A 7,425-nucleotide genomic window follows, 5' to 3' on the forward strand; every position below is an offset into this window, starting at 1 on the left:
GGGTGTGTGTGTGTGAAGCATTATCAGAAGAAGTACTGTATATATCTTATGCTCATTAATGTATTTGCAACTTGCATGTTCCATACATTAGGAGAAAAAAAATATCTTTTAAAATACTTGCACACATATAATTAGAAAAAAAATATTCTTAAAAGCTAAAATAATACTTTACCAAATTGGTCATAAACCTTCAGAGTCAAAGACATTTTACAGCAAAAAAAAATTAATAAATAAAAATGGCTATGGCAAAATTTATAGGGCATTATATAAACTATTGTAAGATACTAACTTAGAAATTCATTTAATAGATTTAGTGGCAGTATTAACGCCTTTATAGTATGCCTAATTGCATAAAAAATAATGAAATTAATGAAAAGCAACAACAACTCATACATAAATCACAAGGGAATTTTCAAAAGTTGTAAATTTTCAAATGGAAAATAGACTATTACATTTTTGTATATCACTTTCAGTCTTTCGGGGTCTTAGCATTCTACACACCTTCACTGTTGCACGTCAGTGCTTTGTATCGTTGACTATTCAAGTGACTTTAAGCAATGAAAATTGCGTTAAATCCGACTTTATAAAACAGAACACATTACAATTTCAAAATGTTCACTAAGTAAGCATCTTTTATAGGAATTTTGATGGTATTTATTGCAAATTTTCTTATCAGTGGCATTGATTATGCAAATAAGCAATTAACATAATGTTATTATATTAAATCTTATTTGCATACTACAGAAAAAATAGGCCCCGCCCCTTATTACTACTTTCATTCCGCCAAGTGTGAAACCGATCGGGCTTACCGATCGGACTTTCCGATCGAATAACTTTAGTTATCATGGTAACAAACAATTTTCCAAACAGCGACAACGACGACGACAAGAACAACAACAACATAACAAAACCGTAAACGAAAACGACAACGACGGTACCGACAAGAATAACAACAACAACATAAAGAACATGATCTCGGGGAGGCTAATAATTAGTTAAAGCATTTTAGAATGCACATCACGATACATAATAATAGTTTGTTTGGAAAAGCGGTTCTCACACTTCTTTTCTGACGATCCTAAAGAAGTATATCGGTTTCAGCCGCAACCCAGTCACCACAAGAGATTGTTTTGCTTGCGTTTTTCATTTTCTCATTGAATTACAGCAAATAATAAAGGGCCCCATTCAACACTTTATTTATAAACACATTCAAAAAACAAATTTAACCTTTGTTTAGTAAATCAGTACATCTATGAGACAGACGGCTTTGCTAAATTATTTCTATCTTTTTATCTTAGATTTCAATAATGTGGAAAAGCGGGACTCACGCATCGAAGGTTTCGAAAATGGCTTCTAGAATTTGATTGCCAAATGACCACCTTTCGTGTAATCGCCTGTATCAAAAACTTCGATATTTTTGCAGAGGTCCGTCAGATACAATATTAATAACCTGGCCTTTCTATAATTTGTTAAGATCATTATAGCAGTGTAGTGTAGTCGTTGACTACAGTATATCATCTTGGTAATGGGGCATTCAAAAATGTATAAGGATAACTCCAAAACGGATTATGATTAGACTAGATCAGAGTTATACTGGGCAAGGGGTTTTCGGTATTATCAGGCTTCAAATGATTTTAGACATTCCAGTTGTCTTCTCCTTCAATTAAGAGCCATTCATTTTTATTCAGTCAGGCATATTGTATATTGTATATGAAGATTCTCGACCAGTATATTTAACTGAATATTATGAAGTAAAAGATGTACATCAATAATACACTAAAGCAACTAAGCATGATTTTGTTTACCGAATCTTAAACCTCATATTAACATTATCTTTCTTTTGTAATTGTATCTATAATTGGAATGGTCTTCCTGTTTATTTAAATAAAGTTGATGATAAAACCTCTGACAAATAACTCTTAACAATCGATTTATTTGAAATCAGCAAAAGCAAGCTTAGTGGCAAGGAAACAGTTAAATTCTAAACATTTTTTAACCAATGTCTATTAATTTGTATGTGTAATCTCTTTTTTTTAATTTTTCAATTAATCTTACTGTAATTTATTTTTTTCTTAGACCCCATCAGAAATTCTTTGTTAGGGATTAATTGGGTCGTTCAAAATCTATACATTTATAATTTATATCGATATGTATACTAGACTCTATAGTTAGACACAGTATAACAATTAATGATTATCCTCTGGCCCCGAAAACCTGATTTAGAAATATGGTGATGGTTTCCGTAACTTAAATTGAATATGTTCTATAGATTCCATCTGGAAATAAAGTGATTCAATGAATGAACTAACATTATTTCATTTGAAGTATTTGTGTCATTAAAACTGAAAAAAAAAAAAAAAAAAAAAAAAAAAAAAAAAAAAAAAAAAAAACAGAAAAGAAACAGACATACTGGAAATCAAAATCAAAAGAGAACTGAGTCATCCATGCAAGAGGATTACCAAACAAACAGAAAGAAGCTGTTCAGATAATCTTTCGGTGAATTGTACAAACCTTTAAAATAAAAATATACTTCTCGCACATCAGTAGCCAAATCATTCTAAAGACGGGAAAGTGATTACCAGTAGAATATTAAAAATAAATCAGTCCTGGCATAGTTATGAATAAGTTAGAATGACGTAGGCTGTATGCACTAACGCTTTCAGCCGGTAACATATCACAGTGCCTTTTTGACTTAAAAAATATTTTTTCAAACTTTAAAATTACTTGTACTCTGCGCTCAGCAAAACTAGCAATTTTTAGTTGATGTATGACATTAATTTAATTCTCTTATTGTTGGCCAATTATAAGTTTGGATGCTCGTTTTTGCAACCTCTCAATTTGGTTAGACTGGTGTTTAATAAGACTTAGTGCCAAACTACGTTGTATTCTTTAATAATCAGGATTTGAGAAAACATCTATGCATTTCAAATTTACAACATCAATAAGTAATGCAGTGTCATTTATAATATATTCATTGTTTTTAATAGATATAAGAAAGCAATCAAAGCGCATTGTAAAAACCATTGAAAATAATAATTTAAAAAAAATCCTCGCACAATCACTGTGAAACTCTACTTAAGTTGCCCATGACCAACATATGTACTATTAAAAAAATAATATTACTTTTAATTCAAACAAGCATTTTTTTTGTGAAGGAAAAGATTTCCCTCACCAATTAACACTATTGCTGTTTCATATCATTTAGTCATCGAACAGTGAAATTACATTCGTTTGTTACAAATGCTTTTTTTTTCTGTTTAGCCTAGAGTACTACAGTTGAGCACCTCTCTGGAGTTATAATAATACGGTCTGTAGATATACTCGCTAAGACTGGTAATCATGTATCAATAATATTATTAAATAAAATAAAATAAAAATATACTAGGCCTTATGCATGTGTTCACTGTTAAACATACTACAGTACAGTATTTGTGGGATGGTGTTTTTATGCAGGGAGATGGTATTTTATGTTGCTGTAGTATTGTACTCCTCTCCTGTACGCTATTTTATTGGTTTTTTTTTTTTTTTTTTTTTATTGAATTTATTAACAGAAAAAAAATGCTTGCAGTACACCATGTATGTACCTAGTTCTAAAAAAAATTAGGTGCACCCCTCGGTCATCCTATTTGTATGCCCATCCCTGCAATACACTTATTATAGAACACCAAACATGAATGAAATGCGAGGAAAAGAGTTACAAGTTAATACATTTATTAACAATATAAAAGGAAAGTTATTCTACAATATTCATTAGAGGTTGCCTGTTTTGTTTTAAAAAGAAAATTACCTGTAGATAATTTTTCTAATTATCATTACATTGTACCTAATTGCAATAGCAATTAGATACAATGTAATGATAAAGTAAATCGGAAATGAAAAGAACTAATTTAATTTGGATCAGGCAAGAAAACATAACTTTGCAGTGGAAATGATAAAACATATGTCAGCCTGGGATTTGAATAAGTCTTTAAGGGTTGAAAAATCATTACAATTTATTAAAAATTACATCTAATCTTATTTTGATTGAGTAGGTGGCAAGAAAGCAGCGCAGTGGAGTAAAATGGATGAACTGTAGAGTCAACCTCTTACTCTTTCATAAAAGCCCATTTTCAGCTTTCTTAGAAAATTCACTGGTCTTCATTTTCTGACTTTAACATGAAAAAGATTTAAAAAGGCAGTGCAGTGTAATTTATAATATATTGAATTTTTAAAATAGATATGAGAAAGTAAGCAAATTGAAAAATATTTTGCAAATTGCTGGAAATCACAGTTCGTAAAAAAATACTGTACGATCTGCACCACACTTCCAGAGAACACTGAGACTCGAGTAAAGTGCTTGCTGTTGCTGTTGCTGTTATTGTGTACACAGAAATAAAAAGGCTTCTAATAACAACGAAAAGTTTTCGAATTCCTGGGCAATAGCTTGATTTGCCTGTGAGACTTGTCAGGAGATTGCTCGAGGATCTGGGCCACTGCATCTGCAGTCGCCTAAAGGAGGTGGGGCAAACCTACACGCTGTTCCGCCGGCCCATCAGACTCGATCAACATCCGGAGGTCCTTGCAGTCAAAAAAGTGCTGGCAGGCGACACACTGAGCCTCACCCTAACCCATTCACGTTCAAATTGAAACTAAAATATGTGTTTGGAAAGACCAGCAAATACCGGTCCACGATCTCAGCGGTTAAACAGTTATGCAGCATAAGCTGCTGATCGAGTGGGATGTTGAACAGACGGAGCGGAGGATGACGAGACCTCACAGAAAGTATTCGTCCTCTCTCTCATCTTCCGCCATGACCCGAAAATACAGACAGATCACCTGATGACGTCGGTACATGTAACACTAGTCCAGGACGCACATATGAAGATTGTCCCGTTTGAGCCTTTGTAATCGGGTTTGGATGTGGCCTAAACAAATCAAGACTACTGGATCACTTATTGGGTTCACTGTGAGACATACCGTCGCGTCAGCCACCATTGCTTCCCGCAACTTGGTCATTACATCCCGGGTTCTAACATCAATGTCAAAATGTTCCCCTTGCTCACACGTATATCGCTCCCAGTTCAGTCGGTTCATTAAATCATGGGGAGAATCCTCTTCACCGACAATATGCTGGGCCAGCCCTTCCAATACCTTCAGCTAAATATTAGCCCGTCGCTACATGCACAAGACCTAAGGCTTGAAGCACGCCGGTCTGTGACTACCTAGGATGTAATGCACACGTTTACCACGTTGCGCTCAGCACACCCCGCGTACCGGAACGAGATCTTTGGGAGTGGACGGCGATCTGGTGCTTCTGCCGGTGAGGATGGTAGGGCTCAGGCGAGTGGTGTTGCTCTGTCTCGGGCGAATCAATCTTCACCAACTTTACTTTGCTCTCTTCGGCAGGGCATTCTGCTGCATCTCACTAGGGCCATGCTTTAGTATTACTAAAGTCCATTCCTGAGGGGAATAAATAAAATGTATTTTATTACCCCATCAATAATTACGTAATTAGATCTCGCTTTTTGTCCCGGCAACCAGTGCATTTGTAGAAATCGATGTTCGAATCGTCCAGCTGAGAGACATTTACCTCAATGATTACAAATGGAACCTTCAATGAAGGCGAAGCTTCTTACATTTGCCCTTCGCACGTAAACCTTGTCCCCTACTTGGTAAAACCGTTTCAAAATACGAAAATCGTAATTTCGTTTTATGTGCTTCTGAGTTTCCATAAGGGTCTGTCTTGCTACCTCACAAGCGTCCCGAAAGGAGGTTATAAGCTCTGAAATATAGGTATCCACTTCCACTGCGTTCTCCAGTCCACAAACACCAAAACAAAAACTAGATCAACAGGAAGGTTAACATTGCGTCCAAGAATCAACATGTTTGGTGCGAAGCCTATGGAACGATTTACGATGTCACGATGTGACTTAAAGTTCCAGAAATTTGTGAAAGATGGATGTTCAACATGTCTGTCTTTTTCCAACGAAGCACATTTTAGCATCCATAGACGTTCTGTTAAAGCGTTCAACTTGGCTGTTAGAAGATGGTTGGTAGCTAGTAGTACGAGTCTTGTTGATCAGTAAAAACTTACCAAGTAAGAAAATGATTCACTTTCAAAATTTCTCCCCTCATCAGATTGTAGCTGAAAAGGCACCTCAAACCGAGAGAAGAAGTCCCTTACCACCGCTCCAGCAGTGGCTTCAGGCGTCTGGGAGGAGAGAAGACTAATTTCTACCTACTTAGGAAAAAGGTCGACATTACCAATATGTAGATCTTGAACTGTTCTGTTTTTTTTTTTTTTTTTGGTAATGGACCATGGAAATCAATATGTACCCCTTCATTGGTACCCTAGCATAAAACTCGGTCATCGGGTTTTATGCCCTTAGTAGCGAGACGTCCACTTACTACGATTACAAATTTGAAAAATATTGTTCAACATCGTTGCCCATCTCATAACAGAATTTCTCATTGAGCTATGTTTTGTTCTTGTGACTTCTTGATGACCAGCAGAAGGTGTGTTATGGTGCAACAGTAAAGCTACGGATTGTAACTCTCTTGGTAACACAAGGAGGTATCCTTTTGAATCTTCTTATTTCAGAAATAAAATTCCCTTGTCGGTGATATGTAGGCGTTCTCTGTTTTACCAGAAGAAATTGGTAGAGGGGCAGAAAGGAACAGTCTATTTTTGGAGAGCTATTTGTTCTCCAACTAATCAAAGACTATAGTATAAGATTTGAAATTATTCCGCTGATGCTATTAGAATTTGTCCAACGAATGACCCCAGCACATCGCTACCTTAGAACCTGGTTTAACTGCGAAAACCATACCATCATTATGCAACATAGGTATTTCATTAGATTCATCATTGGAGGAAGGTCTATGAATTTCAATAGTTACCTGTCACCTGTGTTTTCACTTTCGATTCTTTCAGCGTTGACTTTTATACATTAATTATTGTAACATTGCATGGGGGACTACAGTTGATCTTTAAATTACAAAACGTGCTCTCAGGATCTGTGCAGGGTCTACGTGCATAACTCACACTAAACCTTTATTTTACAAATACAATGTACTTAATGTCTTTGATCCTAATAAATTTCAATCCTACACATTCATGTATCGTTTTATAAATAATTTATTACCTAAACATATTTCTTTATTATTTCCAAAACAGCAGTCTGAAATACATAATTATCCCACTAGATTTGCAAAATGTAGTGTCTCATTAGAAAAAAAAATATATCTTCCCTTAGAAAAAAAATCTATTTTTTACAATAGACCAAAATTATGGAATTCTTTAGATACATTTTAAGCCTTTACCAACTCTTTCTTCCTTCAAATCCTATATTAAAAAGGCTCTGGTCTCGGTGCATGGCAAGTAAGTCATCTGCTCTGTTCCATCTCTCTTCATTTTGTACTGCATAATTTAGTATACAGTGAAAC

General features: G+C 35.0%; 1 long non-coding RNA gene across 1 annotated transcript in view; it reads left to right on the top strand.

Annotated features, from left to right (window-relative positions):
* Positions 1-2,390, top strand: part of LOC117124226 — a 19,603-nt gene extending 17,213 nt beyond the window's left edge. Inside the window, exon 3 of the long non-coding RNA XR_004447951.1 lies at positions 1,299-2,390. This is a non-coding gene — a long non-coding RNA (uncharacterized LOC117124226). The remainder of the gene's footprint in view (positions 1-1,298) is intronic.
* The last annotated feature ends 5,035 nt before the right edge of the window (positions 2,391-7,425 follow it).

The sequence above is a fragment of the Anneissia japonica genome, unplaced genomic scaffold (genome assembly GCF_011630105.1).
Source record: "Anneissia japonica isolate Jap-2015-1 unplaced genomic scaffold, ASM1163010v1 scaffold284889_len227367_cov140, whole genome shotgun sequence".
NCBI classification, from domain to species: Eukaryota; Metazoa; Echinodermata; class Crinoidea; order Comatulida; family Comatulidae; genus Anneissia; species Anneissia japonica.